This window comes from Strigops habroptila, chromosome 3, assembly GCF_004027225.2.
Source record: "Strigops habroptila isolate Jane chromosome 3, bStrHab1.2.pri, whole genome shotgun sequence".
Classification (NCBI taxonomy): domain Eukaryota; kingdom Metazoa; phylum Chordata; class Aves; order Psittaciformes; family Psittacidae; genus Strigops; species Strigops habroptila.
The window spans coordinates 80,620,043-80,638,038 of NC_044279.2; the positions used below are offsets into that span (position 1 = coordinate 80,620,043).

Consider the following 17,996-nt stretch of genomic DNA (forward strand, 5'->3'; position numbering starts at 1 on the left):
TGAACCCATGTTGACTGTGCCTGCTGATTGCCTCTTTAATGCCTTTCAGTAGCACCTGGTATGATCTTCTCCATAATTATTCCACATACTGAGGTTAGACTAACACGTCTGTAGTTTCCTGAGTTTTCACACCCTTTTTGTACATTAGGATAATGTTGGCTTGCTTCCAGTCAGCAGGGACCTCCAATGTTTGTGCCAGGGTGAGCACCAGGACTAGCCTTACAACACATAGCCCTGCACCACTGGAGTCCCTGTGGGCTTGGACAAATCAATTTGATGTGGAACAGGGAATAACTTATTTCCTCATTAAGCATGGCAGTTGATCTAACTGTCCAATTCAGATTTCTATTTGCATGTCTTTCACAGGGATGAGTCTTTCCCAGACATTACTGCAGAGCAGCTGACGTGATGCTGCTTCTGCAGTGCACACTGCACTTGGCTGCTCACAGCCTGCAGGTCATAACCTGTTCTTTGAAGCATGGGAAGGAAATGATGTGGGTAACGAGGACAGCAGAGATGATGCCATGAAGTCAGAGCTGGCCAAAGATGTTTTGGTTCTTGTTATGGGAAAAGGGCTCCTTCTATTTTTTATATATAACAAAGTATTTCCTGCCCCCAGTCTGCTTTTAAGGACTGTGCAGGGCTAGTGCTGTTCACCCCTGTGCAGGAGCCAAAAGTGGCTAGTAAAGTACAGAAGCACGTTTTGCACCTATTAAGCAAAATCTACACCTTCCTGTGCACAAAGTTCCCATCGCTACTCTCTCCGAGACAAACAAATGCCTTTAAGAACTGACTTCAAAACAGCAACCCAGAACACAGATGCCAACAGCTTTCCATAAGATCTGTATGGCTGGTAACCAGAATGAGTCAAGCTTGGAGAAAGACAATCCAAATACTTTAAACACCTAGAAAACAGCATCTCATTCTGTTCTGTGCTACACATGAAAACCTCATGCAAGCACAGTCCCACTCACCCACTGGCTGTTGTTGCTAGTTACAGGTGACCATCTGGGACCGAATTAGCTACTTCTTTGCAAACCAGGCAGCCCCCACACTTGGCCATTTTGGTATGAACTACAGTCCATTACTGATGCATGCACCTGCCTATTTCAGTCCTATGCAATTTCCTTCCTGATCTCTGAACCATGTGTGGAGCAGACAACAAATCAAATAAAACCTCATTAATGAGAAAAAAGACTGACTCTTGGGAAAAGCATTTTTGGTCAACACAGAAAACAAATATGTTTTGAAATTAAGCTTGTACAGAGAAAGGGCAGTGTCTAGTCCCCAGCAATAGAAAATTGCTTGTGATATGTATTAGTACTCTTCTGCAAACATAAGCTTGATGCCTCGCATGCATCCACTGCAGCTTTACATCAGTACAGCAGACCCCATGGAGTAGTCCCCAAAGGAGATGAGCCCTAGAAGTCTACTTAGTCCATCAGCTGATCACGATTAAAACCACATTAGCACAGTTTTAAGATGTTATCAAAGTGATGAATACAAACCAAGAGGCTGAAGAATAGATGAAATCTTAGGGCAGTTGATTTAGGGACACTCATGCAGGTCTCCCCCCCCCCCTTAATACAATGAACTCTCATCTCTGGCACCTGTTCCTTTCTGCTCTTGGAGTTCACAGCTCCTTGGAGTCAATAACCAGGGTCAGCAAGAGGCATGTAGCTACCTTTCAAACTCAGCAGAGAAACCAACAGAAAATTCATGTATCTGGGAGAGTTCACTTTTATGGAGGTTACCACATGATGAAGACTTAATAAAGCTGTGAGCCAAAAGGAATACAGGAAATTTTGATCTGGATCGAAAGGCTCTGTCCCCTTGCAGACTGGGTGACATCCATGCAAAGACTGAAACGACTCTGTCCCCAGGGCTTCCTTTTCTGGAATTTCACCAGAAGAAATGAGACAGTGCATCAGAACTGAGAGACAGCTGCAATTTTGCTGAAATTAAATGAAAGCAAACACCCAAAAGCAGCATATGTTAAAAAAGAGCTAGCCTCCTTTCAAGAGGAAAGACTAAATTGAGCTCTAGACAACCAACAATAAGGAAGGATATCAGAGTGTCTTACAAGTGTTATTTCTGTTAATGCAGAAATACTAGAAATATTAACTGTAGTCTGTAAGAACTTGCTGTAAAATCAAAGGACAAAACAGGAAAAGCTGATTCTCCTGATCATTTTGCAGCCATAACACTGAGACATTAGAAGATACAAAACAAGGGTCTAAACATCCATGCTTTCTTTATAAGAAAGCAGCTCAAAAGTTTCCATTGAAGTGTGGCTCCTTTCTTTTCTAACCCACATGCTTCAGTTTATCAGCCCTCAATTATGCATCTTGGACCAGATGCAGGAGTTGCAGAACTTGAGTGGTGACAGCAAAGAATAAGAACTGATTCAGACAGGCGATAACACCCTCAAACTTGCTCTAAAGCTATTGCAGAGGCAAAGAACCTGTGCTGAGCCTCCAAGAAGCTGTCAGGGAGTCATATTGCTTCATCAATCGCTGCAAGTACAGTCTACATCAAAGCCAAGTAGGAAGGCAGCAGGCAACTGGCATGCTTGTAACAGAACAGTAAGAGCAGGGCTAGTCTACAAGGGAAGGCTATCTAGAAGCTTAGGTTGACCACAGCTCTGTCACTAACCTCACAGACTGTGGTATAGTCCCATAGCATCTAAGCAGGCGAGCAGAGCAAGTTGCAAAAGGTTCCACTGACAGTCCAGTCACTATCAGACAAAGACCTTGTAATGGAGTCAGGGCCGAAGTCAATTTAGGACTAGATACAGACCTACAACATAGTTCCCAAACCTGAGCACAGATAAAGCTTGGCTAAGGAGCAGTGGGTGCACAGTTGGAAACCCCAGGTAAAGCTAATCAAGGCACCTGAAGACTACTAGTACATCCAAGGCCCCAAGTGCAGCTTCGCCTCCCATCATGGTGTGTCCCACATCTTACAAAAGTCTGGGTTTTTGGATAATCCTCCTCTTGGACACCAGATCCAGATCTGCTATGCTGGTAGTCATGTTTTGCCTGCATATGGGTAATTTAATATGCTGATTCAGCAATTACTCAAGCTTTCAGATCTGTGATCCATGCCATTTTTGGCCTCCTAAATGAGCCACAAAGTACTGGTGCTCATCCTGAAGAAAATAAGCAGTGCATCATTAAACACCCCTCTCACCTCCTTCAAATGGGCAATATAGTAATAAAGATCGGAAGAACCTAAATACAGCAAAGCTAGGGAGTCTAGATGAACGATCTAGAACAGAAAATGAAATCACCTTCATTTTCAACCTCCCCAATTTCCCTACAGTTTTCAATACTGTTGCCATGCTATTATTTCATCTGAAATTGGTCGCTGGAACCCAAAGCAGTTCTGTCTGTTACAGTAGAGGTATATCCAGTGAATCATATTGGAGAGCTGTGTGTCCATTTCTAGATGCCTCAAATGCACCTACTCTAAGTGGTCTTCAAAAGCTGTAGGTAGCCTTTATGTTTGCTGCTCAGGTGCCATAGATTCAAGTATACTGCTGATGAGGTGCAGCTCCTTCTGTTCCTCATTGTATGGACAACATTGTAGTGCCCCATGTTAGATTTGGTCACATGTGGAAGACAGCTAGTGGAAGCTGAAACAAAAGTGTGAGATTACTTTCCTAAGCTTACTAGTATATTAAGAGATCTGCAGCCTACTGCAGTCACCTTGATAGAAAGTGCATCTGCAGTATCAGCCACTCCAGTCCCCAGATTCAGTGATCCTCAAGTTCTTCCCTAAGTGATTGCCAAATTCATACAAAGCTCCCATATAGTTTTTATCTTCTTTCCAAGCACTTTTTACTTCCTTTCCAAGGTAGACTCCAAATGATGACTTGGTTTGTCCTATTCATCTTTCATTTTGATTTGAACTAGAGAAATCCCATATACCTGGGTATAAAGCTGCTTGTGCATATGCCAAGGGGAGAAAAAACCTGCAGCAGTTGTGTTGGCAGCACTACCACCAGGACGCTTACAGTCTGTTGAACCAAGCAGTTTATAAAAATCCACATAAGACAAAACGGAAGGTATGAAAGAATACATTTGATGTGAACATGCCCTCGAATTGAGCAGCATGACAACAGCAGCAGCACCAGAGAAGGAAATGAGAATACACAGGGGACCTAGGAATGTGAAACAGCTCTTCCTTCTGCAGAAATATTTATGGCAGAGCCTTGAGTTGCTCTTCTTATACTGTAAAATACAATTCTCCCAGGAGGCCCATGTCCTTAACTGCACTGGTCTATTTCTGTAGGTATGTCTGCCCCAATTCTAGGCCACCTCCCCCTCACACACCACTTTGCTTGATGGTCCACGCCAGAACCATTCCTAGTTGTGTTGAGACTCAAGAGACACCTCTGCTGGATAGTTTGAAGTTGGCTCCTTTAACTTTTGATGTGCTTCCACCGGCACCCGGAGGAAGGCAGACGGGAACTTTCTGTAGGATCATGTCTTTCTTTCACATAACGTCCTGCGCAGACAGCACTCTCCTGCTGCCAGAGCAGACTGCTCCAATGAGCACTCAGACAAGCTCATCCTCTGTGCTAAAAGCCACAGCAATACGCTGGCAGACGTGGGCTTGGGACCACGGAGCAGCTTAGCCATGCGTTTACTATTCGCAGCAGCGGTCTAGGCGCCTGCCGGCTCACGGCGTGGCTACTGCCCCAGCCTGCGTTCAACCTCAGGCTGCTCCGGGCAGCGGAGGCAGCTGAGGGGTGGAGGATGTAGATGCCCCCAGCCCAGCCCGCCAGCTCTGGGAGGCTGCAGGCGGGGGATGCTCCTGGCGTCCAACCCAGAGCGTTCCAGAGGGGGGCCGGGGAGTGCGCGGGCGGCAGAGGGAGCGGGGCGGGCCTCGGGCGAGCGGGCTGCAGGCAGAGCTCTCAGAAAGGGGGTTCGGCGCAGAATGGCGGCGGCATCTCCCGCCGGACTCAGCCGGGCCGGCTCCGGGCGGCGTGAAGCGCGCTGGAGGACCAGGCCGGCAGCGCTCCCGTCCCTCCTCCGCGGGGCTGGAGTCTCCCCTGGGCAGCGCCCCCAGCTCCACCCCGCTCAGTAGCGCCGGTCCGAGCCCCTCCTCCCGTTTCCGCTGGCAGGAGCTGGAGCCGTGTTCTGCCGTGCCTCTGCAGCTCCCCCACCACTCGGCCTCATCCGGCACGGCACGACCCGACCCGACCCGACCCGGCCCGGCCCGGCCCGGTCCGGCCCAGGGACGTGCGGGTGAGACTCGGCGCCGCGGGGGGCGGCGGGGAGTTGCGGGCGCTTCCCGGCCTTGGACTTGGCAGGAGCGGGGCGGAGGGGGCAGCCGGTGGCGGCGGTGCCGGGGGCTGGCAGTCGCAGGGTACAGGGGCACCAGCGTGGTGGTTGGAGCACTGGGGAGCGGCTGGGTTCCGGCGGGGTGCGGGTGCGAAAGGGGTACGGGTGGCTTGTAGGAGAGAGGAGCGTGTGGTGAAAACAATAACCCCCCGCTCCCCTGCGTCTGTATAATTCTTGCGGAAACAGGAAAGTTAGTTCAGAGAAACGGGACGAGCCCAGGGGCGTCTGCGTACGCGGTCCTGCTCTCCGCCGGAGAGCCCGCGTTGCCCATCTCTGACGGGAGCAGATGTCTTCGGCTGGAAGCAGCTTTCGCTGCCGGGGAAAATACGCCTGGAGCAGTGCTGGTGGCAAGCGGGGGCTTCCTTTCTTTTCCCCTTGCACACCTCCCGAGGCTGCAGCAGGGTGCGAGGGCGCCGAGCCGAGCCTTGGATGGTTTGGAGTGCGGAGGAGACCGCGGGAGGGAAGCCTGGGCGGTAGGAGGGAGGGTTTGGTCCAGGGGCAATGCGGGAGGAAGCCCGCGGCTGGCCGGGGGGCTGACAGCTCTCTTTGGCGGTGGTCCGCAGAGGTGGTGTCAACAGTTCCTGCCTTCCTACTTCCTACGTAGAATTTGACTCTGGCATTGCCTCTTCCTGTTCAAGCTTTTGAAAACTTTTGCGGAATCTTGGATATCCGCTTTTCACTGTGCTCCTGATGGGAGGTGGCAGCTCTGTGAGCTCTGCCTCTCAAGAAGGCTTTCAGCTCCAAAGATTTCTGATGGGCAGAGAAGGAATGTGGTATGGGATTGCTGTGTTGGGGGAAAAACTAGACTACAAGGGTGAATAAAGCTGCGTTTCTCTTCTTAGTCCTTTTGTCAACTAATTTGTTCTGTGCTTTTACTCTGTGTAGTTTTGTGGTTTGGACCACAGGGCTAGGAATGGGGCATCTGATTTTCCTACCTGACTGCATGAACTTACTTTAATACTCTGGGGTAAGTCACCTGGGATTTGGCTGTGGTATTCTCCAGAACAGCCATGAAAGTCTAATCATGCAATTTGTTTGTGTTATTACTCCTAAATGGGCCTAAACTTTACCTGTGGATGCCAAAACCTAGCGTGTTAATGTAGTAAAGTTCTTAGTAACAGGCGCCAAGGTAGTTTTAATGGTTTGTTTGTTGATAGATGAAGTTCTTCACAGCCAGGGCTTATAATGGCAAAGGATAATAGCCACTGAAGATATGTGTTCATATGAGTTATGCTGGTGTAGAATATGGGGCCAAAGTGAGCACTCAGTGATTTAAAAAATCCCAAAAGGTAATTATCAATGTGATGTGCATGTGGTTGATAACACCAAGGAAAAAAGAATCAGTCATAGTTCTATGCCCTTTGCTTCCCATTTGCATTTTTTCTGAGCTCCAAGAATGAAAACTGATGGAGCTAATGTAGCTTCTGCCTGCAGATCTTTCCCTTTTGTATTTTTAGACCTCTGATGTTCAAATTGCAAATCCTACAGACAAGGCTTCTTCTATAATGGGGCTGCAGAACATATGGTGAATTTGGTTTCAGGCATCTGCACTTTCTTTAAAACTCACTCTCATGAATAAAGCTGCATGAGAAGACCTTGGGGTCAGAAGATAACTAATGCAGCATCATTTGCCTTATTCAGACAAAGCTCTGCTCTGAGGTTAGAATGATCCTGTTAATCTCTCTTGAGGATAGTAGAGGGTTAACAGGGAATGTCAGTGTTATCTTAGTTATTGTGGTTATTCTAACAGAAAATAGCCATCTGAGATGTATATCCCACAGTCTTTGCTTTCTTTGCTATTTTAAGTTATTTTCTTCCAAAGCATGCCAAACCTCAGCCTGTTCATGAGGGTATTTCCAACACAACTGTGTATTTTTAGTGTTTAACCCCTCCCCCTTCAAATACCCTAAAATATTGCAATAAAGAAGTGAAACAAGGGAACAGCAAAAGATAAAATAGCAGAACGACACTGAGGCTGCAGCACTGGTTGGAGAAGTTACCTTCACATTTGTGGCATATGTGAAACTAGCAAGTTTGCACTAGAGAATCCAAGACTTTGTCTCAGTATTACTCTGTGAGAGCTGGTATGGAGCTGATTGGGCCTTGATCAGAAGAGACTGCTTGTTTTAGAAGCATACGTTAACATTCCTGTTGCACTTGGGTTTTACAAATGCACACTCGTCACAGATTTTCATTTTTGTCAGTTCAGAATTGTGTTGTTTGCAAGTGACTGATGTCCTATCAGTTTTTTACATTGCAAGAATGTCAGAACATTTATCGATGCATAAAGAGAGATGAGAACACTTTAAAGAAGCTGGGCATGAGCCAGCAGTGTGACCTGGAAGCAAAGGCAGCTGGCAGTATGCAGGGCTATATTAAGAGGACTGCAGTCAGTATACCAAGGAATCATACAATCGTAGAATGGTTAGGGTTGGAAAGAACCTTAAGATCGTCTAGTTCCAACCCCCCTGCCATGGGCAGGGACACCTCACACCAGACCATGTCACCCAAGGCTCTGCCCAACCTGGCCTTGAACACTGCCAGGGACAGAGCATTCACCACTTCTTTGGGCAACCTGTGCCAGTGCCTCACCACCCTCGGAAAAGAACTTCTTCGTTATATCTAACCTGAATTTCCCCCATTGAAGTTTAAACCTATTACCCCTTGTCCTATTGCTGCAGTCTCTGACGAAGAATTACTCTCTGGCGTCCTTGTAGGCCCCCTTCAGATACTGGAAGGCTGCTCTGAGGTCTCCACGCAGCTTCTCTTCTCCAGGCTGAACAGCCCCAACTTTCTCAGCCTGTCTTCATACAGGAGGTGCTCCAGCCCCCTGATCATCCTCATGGCCTCCTCTGGACTTGCTCCAACAGCTCCATGTCCTTCTTATGTTGAAGACACCAGAACTGCACACAGTGCTCCAAGTGGGGTCTCTGGAGAGCATAGTACAGGAGTAGAGGGGCAGGATCACCTCCTTCAACCTTTTTATTGAAGTTCTTTTGAAAGCACTTTTTCCTTTTGCTGTCAAAGTTCTTATGCAACCTCTGTCGTGCTGTTCTAATGCCTGATATTTCTGAAGGTGGAAGTGACTAATAGCTAGGGTGTTTATTTCCATGATCCCTGTTACAAATGCAAAAGAGGAAACAAACTGCATTAACTAGTGAAAAGCTGATTATACTTCTGAGACCAAGCCACTACATGTCTCTAGAATCAGCTGAACTCTGTTAACTGAGCTTTAGTTTTGACACCGATACTGTTAAAGCAGACCTGCCTTTACTGTGGACAGTCTTCACTGATTTAAAATTGCTTGGACTGGTCTGTGTGTACTCGTAATAAGGGTATGACAGAGTATATCAACCTCATGCGGGCATAGGATCATAAGAGCTGTATTATCCTTATGTGGCATGTCTGGGAAGGAGGGAGGGCTAGACTGGAGAGGGAGCTCAGGGGGGAGTAAGTGAAAATTCAGGAGTCTTGAGAAGGCGGTAGGGTAAGGGTGAGGAAGTCTGTGGCCTTCCCCTGGGAGGAAGGACTGAAAAGGAAAGATGAGGTGGTACACTGAACGGAGCACTGAAATGTCACACCCAGCAGGTTTGAAGGAGACTTAGCTCAAAATCTTGTGAGTCTGACCTAAAGAATAGGCATCAACTCAAATCCCAGAGAGCAGAGGGCTCGCTTTTGAAAGCTTATTTTCCTTTCTCTGTGTCTAGTGCTGTTTTTTTACCCGTAACTGCATACAGTTCAGTGTAAGGTGGTTCTGCCCAGGATGTTCAACTAACTTTACTGTGAACAGTTCTATGATTTAGTATTAAAATGGGATTAAAATTTTAGTATTAAAATGGGATTTAGTATTAAAATGGGAAGTTCACCAAAAGGACACTTAATCATGTTTTTCTCATGTGTGAAAAACATATTTTGACGATTGTTTAGTTTTGTCAGGATGTAGCAGACTTCAACGGTAGTCTTTCTTGATTAGAGGTTCGTTAATCTTATTTTTCTCAATTACTTTCTTCAATTCTGTTTTTCTGAGGTTGTGTTTTTCCTCAGTCTTGGTTTTCTCAGCCTGCCTACAAGGCCAAAGCCTCTCTGGCTATCAGTTCTCATTGTAAATCACTGTTATTTCTCGGGTCTCCTGACCCTTTAAGAGGCCCTTTTATCTATTCAGGCTCTTTCACAGTAATACAAGTCTTAATTTCTTGACTAAATACCTTTGGAATTTTAACTATATATAGCTTAAATATATGATTATGGAGCTTAAACTAAACACAGAGCTTGAGCATGTGTCTGTAGAGCTTGAGTGGCTCTAATCATATATATTTTGGTGTAAAATTCTCTCACTTTCCAACCCTTGTTTGTCAGCTGCTAGGCAGTTTATCAGTGCATGGCATCTTGGTGTTCCTACACCTGCAGAGAGTAAACCAGAGCCTGGTTATGGTGTCTTCACTCTGCTCCACTATCCATTAAGTTTATCTCAGCCTGTGCCAAGGTTGCCTGGAGAACTGTTGTAGGCAGATTATGTGCATATTAACCGCGTTCCATCCCAGAAGTAGCAGCTGCATTTTACCCTAAAATTTCCTTAATATTGTAACACAACTTTGAGGATTTGGGGGGTGGGAGTAGTCTTTAATTTCCCCTATTATTCCACACCCAGCAATGGTGAAAGCAGCAGGACAGGCAAGACTTTTGTATTTCATAGCACCTGGGACACTACTGACAGCAGCAGTGCGGCTATGGGGGGGATATAAATTGCATAGACACCTATTTTGGGGCTATTTGGTACTATAAAAAATGAAGAACAAGGGGAAAGAACTGCAACTCTGGAAGAATTTCCAACTTTTACCCCTCACAACCACTTGGGATGGAATATAGGCTGGATCCTACACTGTGAAGCTTCTCCTTTTTCAGGGGGGTAACAGGGAAGACCAGGACAGTATTCCAGGTGAATGTGGTCATAGAAAGCAAGCCATGGTAGAGTAATTGCTGGGACCAGTGGTCTGTAGAGGGATCTGAAAGAGATGAAGTCATTGTGAACAGTGTTCTTTTTGGAAGTGTTCTTTATTCCAAACATAGAAGGCAAAGTGAAAAGGACTATGAAGCAGAGGAAGGATCTTCTAGGGAGAACCAGGAGGAGGAAATGAGGACAGAGTCTTAAGTTCCCACACTAATGTAAATTTATCTGCATAGCTTTCAGTTTTCCAAGTTCCATGTTGTCCCACCCTTTCCTGATGGATAGTCACCACAAAATAGCTGCCAAGAGTTATACAAGAAACTCTCCCCTTTTCATTCTTAAAATAATTCCTCAAGATACCTTTTTTAAAAGTCAGTTTTCCCTGAAAAATTCACCTTTGTAAGGTTTTTTCTTTTTTTTTTTTTTTTCTCTTAAGCTTTCCTTTTCTTTCTCTACCAGTTAAAGTTTCCTACTCTACAGGGGCCCTCAAGCAATTGTGATCATGTCTTGCTTTCTTTTATGAAAGCAAAATGTCCTGTTTATGTCTCGTCATAGCTTGGTTTTCCCAGCTGTGTAGTCTCCATCTTCAACTCTTCCTTCTCATTCTGTTCTCCATTACTTCCTCTTTGAAGAGCTGAGGAAGTTTATTCTATAAGAGAACCACACATTCTGTTTTGTGGCTTGTAGTCCATTTCTTCCTCACTGTTTTTTCATTAAACCACAACAACGGAAACAAACCTAGGTAATTTAGATACACAACTGATTTTTCTGAACTGCTTTTTAAAGAGCTTTAAAGAGAAATGTTGCTTCATGCAGGTATCTCCACCATTCTTCCTGTTTTAGTAAAGAGTATTTCATTCCTGTTTTTTAAACTTGAATGTAATTTCTCAAAATCATCTTAAGTCACTTGTCTTTTGAAGGTGCTAAGGCATCCCTCTCCTTTACTCTTAAGAGACACTTAGAGGTTATATTCTTTGCTTCATGTCCTTAAGTCAGTAGAAGAAGATAGCTATCAGGCTGTTTCTGCTTGGATCACTAGACAGCCCTGTTACTGTTTCACACGTCTGAAAGTGGTTAGAGATGTAGATTTAAATTTTATTAATAAAATGCACTCATCCCATGCTTCAAGTACAAAATATCCCCACAGCAAACTTGAAATTGCCAGTGACAGCCAAAGTAGGCATTTACCTGGTGCTGATGGCGTTAGTGCAAGGCATCCATTTACAAAAGCAGGCAGACTTGCTTGCTCTTGGGACATGATTTGAGGAACTGAAAGATAAGTATGCTTTATTTTAGAGGACCCAGTGTGGTAATGTACCTAGCAGTTATCAGGAGACCAATCAGGAGAGAAAAGATCTACATTTTCTTCTAGGTTTTGCTAGCCCTCTTGTTATAAGACTTCTGGTTTGGAAGGTAGCCCTGTCACCTGAACTCCTTCTGCTCTGAGCAGTGGATTGGACAGGTTGCCTGGCTGTCGAGTGTGGTTCCCCACTCATGTTGTATTGGGTTTCTGGCAAAGTTTTGGTGTGTGTTGGGGTGCTACAGAGGTGGTTTCTGTGAGAAGCTACCAGAAGCTTCCCCCATGTCTGGTAGAGCCAGTGTCAGCCAGCTTCAAGATGGACCTGCTGCTGGCCAAAGCTGAGCCCATCGGTGGTGGCGGTAGCACCTCTGGGATAACGTGTTTAAGAAAGGGAAAAAGTCACTGCGCAGAAGTAATTGCAGCTGGAGAGAGGAGTGAGAATATGTGAGAGGAACAGCCCTGCAGACACCAAGGTCAATGCAGAAGGAGCGAGGAGGTGCTCCAGGCACCAGAGCAGAGATTCCCCTGCAGCCTGTGGTGCAGACCACGGTGAGACAGGCTGTGCCCCAGCAGCCTGTGGAGGTTCATGGTGGAGCAGATCACAGATCTCCACCTGCAGCCCATTGAGGTCTATGGTGAAGCAGATCTTCACCTGCGGCCTGTGGAGGACCCCACACTGGAGCAGAGGGATGCCCGAAGAAGGCTGTGACCCCATGGGAAGCCCACAGTGGAGAAGGCTCCTGGCAGGAGCTGTGGCCCCATGTTGAGAGGAACCCACACTGGAGCAGGTTTGTGGGCAGGACTTGTGACCACCTGTGGGACCCACGCTGGAGCAGTCTGTTCCCGAAGGACTGCATCCCGTGGAAGGGGCCCATGCTGGAGCAGTATGTTCCTAAAAGACTGCACCCCATGGAGGGGATCCATGCTGGAGCAGCTTGTAGCCTGTGGGAAGGACTCAGATAAGTTTGTGAAGAGCCGTGTCCTGTGGGTGGGACCCCATACTGGAGCAGGGGAAGAGTGTGGTGAGTCCTCCCCCTGAGGAGGAAGCAGCAGCAGCAGCAGAAACAATGTGTGATGAACTGATCGTAATTCCCATTCCCTGTCCCCTTGTGCTGCTGGGGGGGCAGGAGGTAGAGAATTTGGGAATAAAGCCCAGGAAGAAGGGAGGGGTTGGGGGTGAAGGTGTTTTTAAGATTTGGTTTTATTTCTCGTTATCCTACTCTGGCTTGATTGGTAATGAATTAAACTAATTTCCCCAAGTCAAGCCTGTTTTACCCATGATGGTAACTGGTGAATGATCTCTCCTTATCCTTATCTCAACCCATGATCCTTTTGTTATATTTTTTCTCCTGTCCAGCTGGGGAGGGGAGTGATAGAGTGGCTTTGGTGAGTACCTAGTGTCTGGCCAGGGTCAGCCCACCACATATGTAGACAACATGGTGAAAGATGCAAGTTTTTGAAAGATTTGCATCATCATTTGTGGCTACAACCTTGTACCTGCCTGAACCCTGTAGTGAATCTTGGGGGGCATGAATTGAGCTCTTGAATTGCATCTGCCTGTGAATTTTTTGTCTCCCAGTTCTGGTCTGTCAGAAAATATTGTTTTTTTGAGTTTGTTGTCAACATTTGCCTTGGTCAACAGGAAGACCTCTTTTCTCTGGCAGTTTTCTTGCAACCATTTGATTTTCCTTTCTTAATTTTACTATGTAGACCTGGGTTACGTCAGGCCAAGTTTGTACCTCTGATGTGGCTAGGACCACTACCTGGCGTTGGATTACATGATTTGAAGACAATCTCTGCCTTTGCTACAGATCATGCTGTGTTCATAACAGGCTGGCATCAATACTGAATGAAGTTCATCTTTAGATATAGTTGACAGCGTACTGTGTGTGGCATCAGTTTGATTAACTAGCTAATATCTGTGCACTTGAACTGTGGGAAACTTGGATTATTTAATTTTTGATTTTTAAAAATACTTTTATTTTTTGCTAAGCCACATTTGACTTCAATATGATGAATTCAGTTGCTGAAATTGTTGTCTCTTGTGTCTCTAGGGAGCTGGCTTGGCTGGCTGGTTGCCTGCATGTGCTTGACATACAAGCTGACACCAGTGATGAGTGTAGTGTTCATATAATATTAGTTCACTTTATAGAAGATGTATAGAACTGGTATGTATGATATGTCAAGGTGTCCATGTGCTCCAATGGGTATAGTAAATTCACTGTGTGAACTGCCAAATCCACAAGACTTTCTCTTGGCAACAAAGGCAATGGTTAATTTGAGGTAAATTAATTCTTGAAACTGGACGTAAAAAGATTGAAGGTGAAGGCAACTAATTAGCTCCATGTTTACTGTTCAGAAAGGGGTAGTATTTAGTTTTAAAAACATAATTCTTGAAATCACGTTTCCTTATTCACCTTTAAAAATGTCTTATGCTGGAAATCTGAGAAAATTTGGAAATTAATTATTTTCTTGCAGATCTGATTGAGTACTTTTTGTGACTTCTAGACTCTGAAAACATTGTTTCAGAGTCTTGGTACAGTGAGGCAGGCTAAGGGAAAGCATTAATTTAAAAAGCAGCAGCAATGGAATAATGGCAACATTTCTGTTGACTGAGTTGGGTGAATAATCACTTTTTTTTAATACTCATCCTCTAAGTTTTGTATGCAGCTGCAATAATTTTGTAGACTTTTAGACACTGGAGATGGTACTGTTCTGTGTCTCTCCTCCTGGAGGAAGTCCTCATCTCAGTCTTGTCGGTTTGCTACGTTTGTAGCACCCTGGTGCTGTTACAGCCCTGAAAGTACCAGTATGATTTGGAGAAAGTGGGGTGCTTTTATCTTACTTGTTTTTGCGTGATTTTCACTCCAGCAGGGATTTGTTGCGCTAGAAGCAAAGATGAGACCAGTCAGAAAGTGGGAGTAGTGCTGGAGAGTTCAGCAGGAAAAGTCTTAATTTCTGTTTTTATGGCTGTAAACAGATCATCAGGTGTCTTGGTGATGATAGGGGACCTAAATGCAAAGGGGAAAAAGCACTGGATTCTTCTGACTAGTATTTCTGATTTAATTAACATTCAATTTTTGCTTTCCCTTGTAATCTCTATTTTCCCTTTAGTTTCTGTCATTCTGTTTTAATATTTTGCCTATTGCCATTATTTAAATTCGAGTCCAAATGAAATCAGTATATTATGCCCTAGAGACCAGTGTGTACACTTATTTTTTTGAGAAGCAGGTGGGATTTGCCATAAATTTCTTGTTTCCCCTGACACTCCAATCTCTCCTTTCTGTCTTCTTGAGGTAATTATGTTTGTGATGGGAGGTGGGTCCAAAAGGCAACAACATTCACTGTAGTCTTCTTCATCTCTCCAGGTTTGGTCTGTGACTTTTCTGTTGGTGTACATCCAGTTACCTCAAGTAAGTAAGATCTTTCTGAAGGATACTTGGAGTCAGTCAGTCTGATCTTTAATACTGCTTACATTGATGTTACGGGGAGGCAAACTGGGCCAACACTGAGCTCTTGCAAAACCTTCTTGTGATCTGTTATTTTCTTGCCACAAATGCTCAGAGAATCCGGAGTAATGTGGTGGTTCATGAGATTGTCTCCAAGTGCTGCTGTAGGTACCCAAGGAAATGTAGCAGAGGAGGACAGTCATTCTCTTTGTTGTATGCAAATATTCTTCCTCCTCTGTTTTCTTACCTGTCTCTGACATTTGTAGGGAAAAGAAGCAGGATAGAACCAAACAGGGTTCCTAATGATAGCACTTTCAATAGTCCATATAAATTTTGTCCTTTTGTGCAAGCATTATTTTAAGAACAGGCTTGAAAAATAGATTCATCTTGGAAGGACCACTATTACCCTCACGTTTGGTGTTCTAGTGCACCTATGATGCTATTGCTTTGTGTTTTTACATTCTCTATGTTCTTCAGGGGTTTAGCCTTGGCTAAGAAATGAGTGGAAAAAGGAAGTGACTTCTGGTCCTTCAGGGAAAGGAAAGGTGAGAGCGACCTTTCTGTTGAATGCAGTGTGTTCTGCCAAAGGCTGCAAGGAGCGCAGGTTGATGGGTCCTAGCAATGAGAGCAGCAGAGAGATAATATTCCACCCTTGTGCTTGGCTTGTCAAGGATTGTTGCATACTTCTGTGCTGCTTGTGTAAAACTTGTGAAGACAATTGCAGGCAAAGAACATCTAGTGTTCCCAACATTTTGGGATGAGTGATGAGAGATTATAGTCTGTGAAGGAAAAAAGTCTCTCTGCAGTTGGAAAAGACAAAGAATATGTTAAATGAGGCTAGGAAACCGAAAGGCTTTTACTCCTGTGTGAATCACCATTATAGGTGATGCCACACAGTGGCTGGGGATTTGGCAAAGATGCATTGACCTTGGGGTAGTGTTTATATAATGGAAACTGAAAAATATACTGAGAGGGATTTTTCAGTGTCAAGGCAGTAGTTCTGTTGTATAACTGCTGTGGAAAATTTCACTTGTAGGACCTGTATGTTCCTGAGACTGAAAATTAGTAATAAGATGTATTAGTAAGAGGTGTTCAACTAGCTTATAACCTATATATTTGCTATTGGACATGAATAGCTTCTGGATATTTCTGTTGCAAGAAAAAGAACAGAGAGATGGTTGTGGTGGTTAGACATTAATATAGGTAACATTTGTATTTGCAATAGATGAGACAAAATGTTATGGTATGTAAGATAAAGAAGCTATGAAATTTCATGCTGTAGAATTTAAGACAGTTATAAAATGCCGCATGTTAGGCATAAAATGTCTCTCCTGTAAGGCTGCTGTGTGTTTACATCTTGCAATATTTATTTTCTTTTATTACTTTTTGCATGTGTGCCATGCTGTGAATCATACCAAATGGTGCTCTGTTGATTCCTATGTCTTAGGAAAGCTGGGCTCTGCCCTTGGAGGATGGAATATACTAGGGAAAAGATAGTTGGGGAAGCTTGAAATTGTTCCAGGAGTTTTCTTTCTGTTCGTCCTTGCGCTACCTGAAATGATTACTGTATTGTGAACCCTTTCATCTTGTTTCCACCACTTTAAAATTTGATACTGCAGAAATTAGTGTAACATTATCTATAATGTTTAAACTGCCTTATGTTATGAAAGTGAGAATTCCCACAGCAGCTTTAACTCTGCCTCCAGAAGAGAAAGCACATCAAGTCAGTGTCTTCAGTTACACCATTATGTAGCACTGGGCACTAGAATGTACTGTTAGGCAAATATTAACATTTCAGATCTGGTCCAAGTCCATGGCAGTGTCAAAATATCATATGCTAATTATACTAAATGATCATATTACACTGATAAATGGGCATAGGCTTGATTCCCAGAATGCTGATGTGCACATCATCAAAGAGTACAAAAGAATCCACATCCCTCAGAGAGAAATGAATAGGATATTTAAAACACTTGTCTTGCATGCATGGTAATATGCAATTTTCTCCCTTTTCTATTATGTATGTTATTGAAATCAGTTTCATAGCAAATTGAAAAATTTGTATCCCATCTTTAATGGAGGTCTAGAAATTACCTCACTTTCTTTACCTTACTGATCAGTGTTAGCTACTGGATTTCAGATAGCCTTTACTGTAATTCAAGGATTTTCTTTTCAAAGGTGTCCATTTCTGCTAAGAAGGTAGGACTTTGTCATGCTTAGCAGAATGGGAAATGTGCTCTTTACTTTCCATGAAACATACTCATACTTATGCATATTAAAAAGCTTGCCAGACTTGAATTTCTAATATCTGAGCAATAGATTTGTTGTGAAAATAAAATGATTGAATGCCTTGCTCATGTGTGGTGCTGAAGTTGAGTGAAAAGCTCCTACTCGTGACTGAAAATTAAATGCATTGTATTGCAAAAGCTATTGTAGGAAACTGCTTATTAGAGAAGTCAGACCTAGATTGATTAGTGAGATGGTCTTCATTTATATCTTAAACCCATCACTTACTGTGATGATTTTTTTCTTTAATGTGCATAAAGCAGTGTGGGCCCTAATTGTTTTCACTGTTGTGTAATGCATTCAGAAGGGGCGTGTGATATGCTTTGGTATGTTTTTGGCAGGCAACCATTTTAAAGAAGGTGGACATTTTAACATATAGGATGTATTGAATAATGGGGTTTAATTGTTTGAGGTGCTATTGTATGGGGGCAAGTTGGCACTATGCCTTACCCATGTGGTGGACTGTGAGACCTTCTAGGGTGATCCTGGATACCTCATTGGGGCAGATCTGTTTTTATTCTTTGTACCGTGCCCAGAAGAGTGAGTTGCAGAGAGGAGGGCCTGGGGAGTGCTGTAGAAATACAGGCTGTAAAGTTTAATCCAAAATGAGATCAGACAAGCAAGGTGAGAAAGAGAAGTATGAGAACAGATTTAGTTAACTTACT

General features: G+C 44.2%; 1 protein-coding gene across 3 annotated transcripts in view; it reads left to right on the forward strand.

The window, feature by feature from the left end:
• Positions 1 to 4,994: 4,994 nt before the first annotated feature.
• Positions 4,995 to 17,996, forward strand: part of TSPAN9 (tetraspanin 9) — a 167,655-nt gene continuing 154,653 nt past the window's right edge. Inside the window, exon 1 of one of the 3 annotated variants that reach the window (XM_030479538.1) lies at positions 4,995 to 5,255. The gene's annotated coding sequence lies outside the window, so the exon portion shown is untranslated. Of the gene's footprint in view, positions 5,256 to 14,991; positions 15,010 to 17,996 lie in introns of those variants that run through there. The other 2 variants (XM_030479540.1, XM_030479539.1) reach the window with 2 other exon arrangements.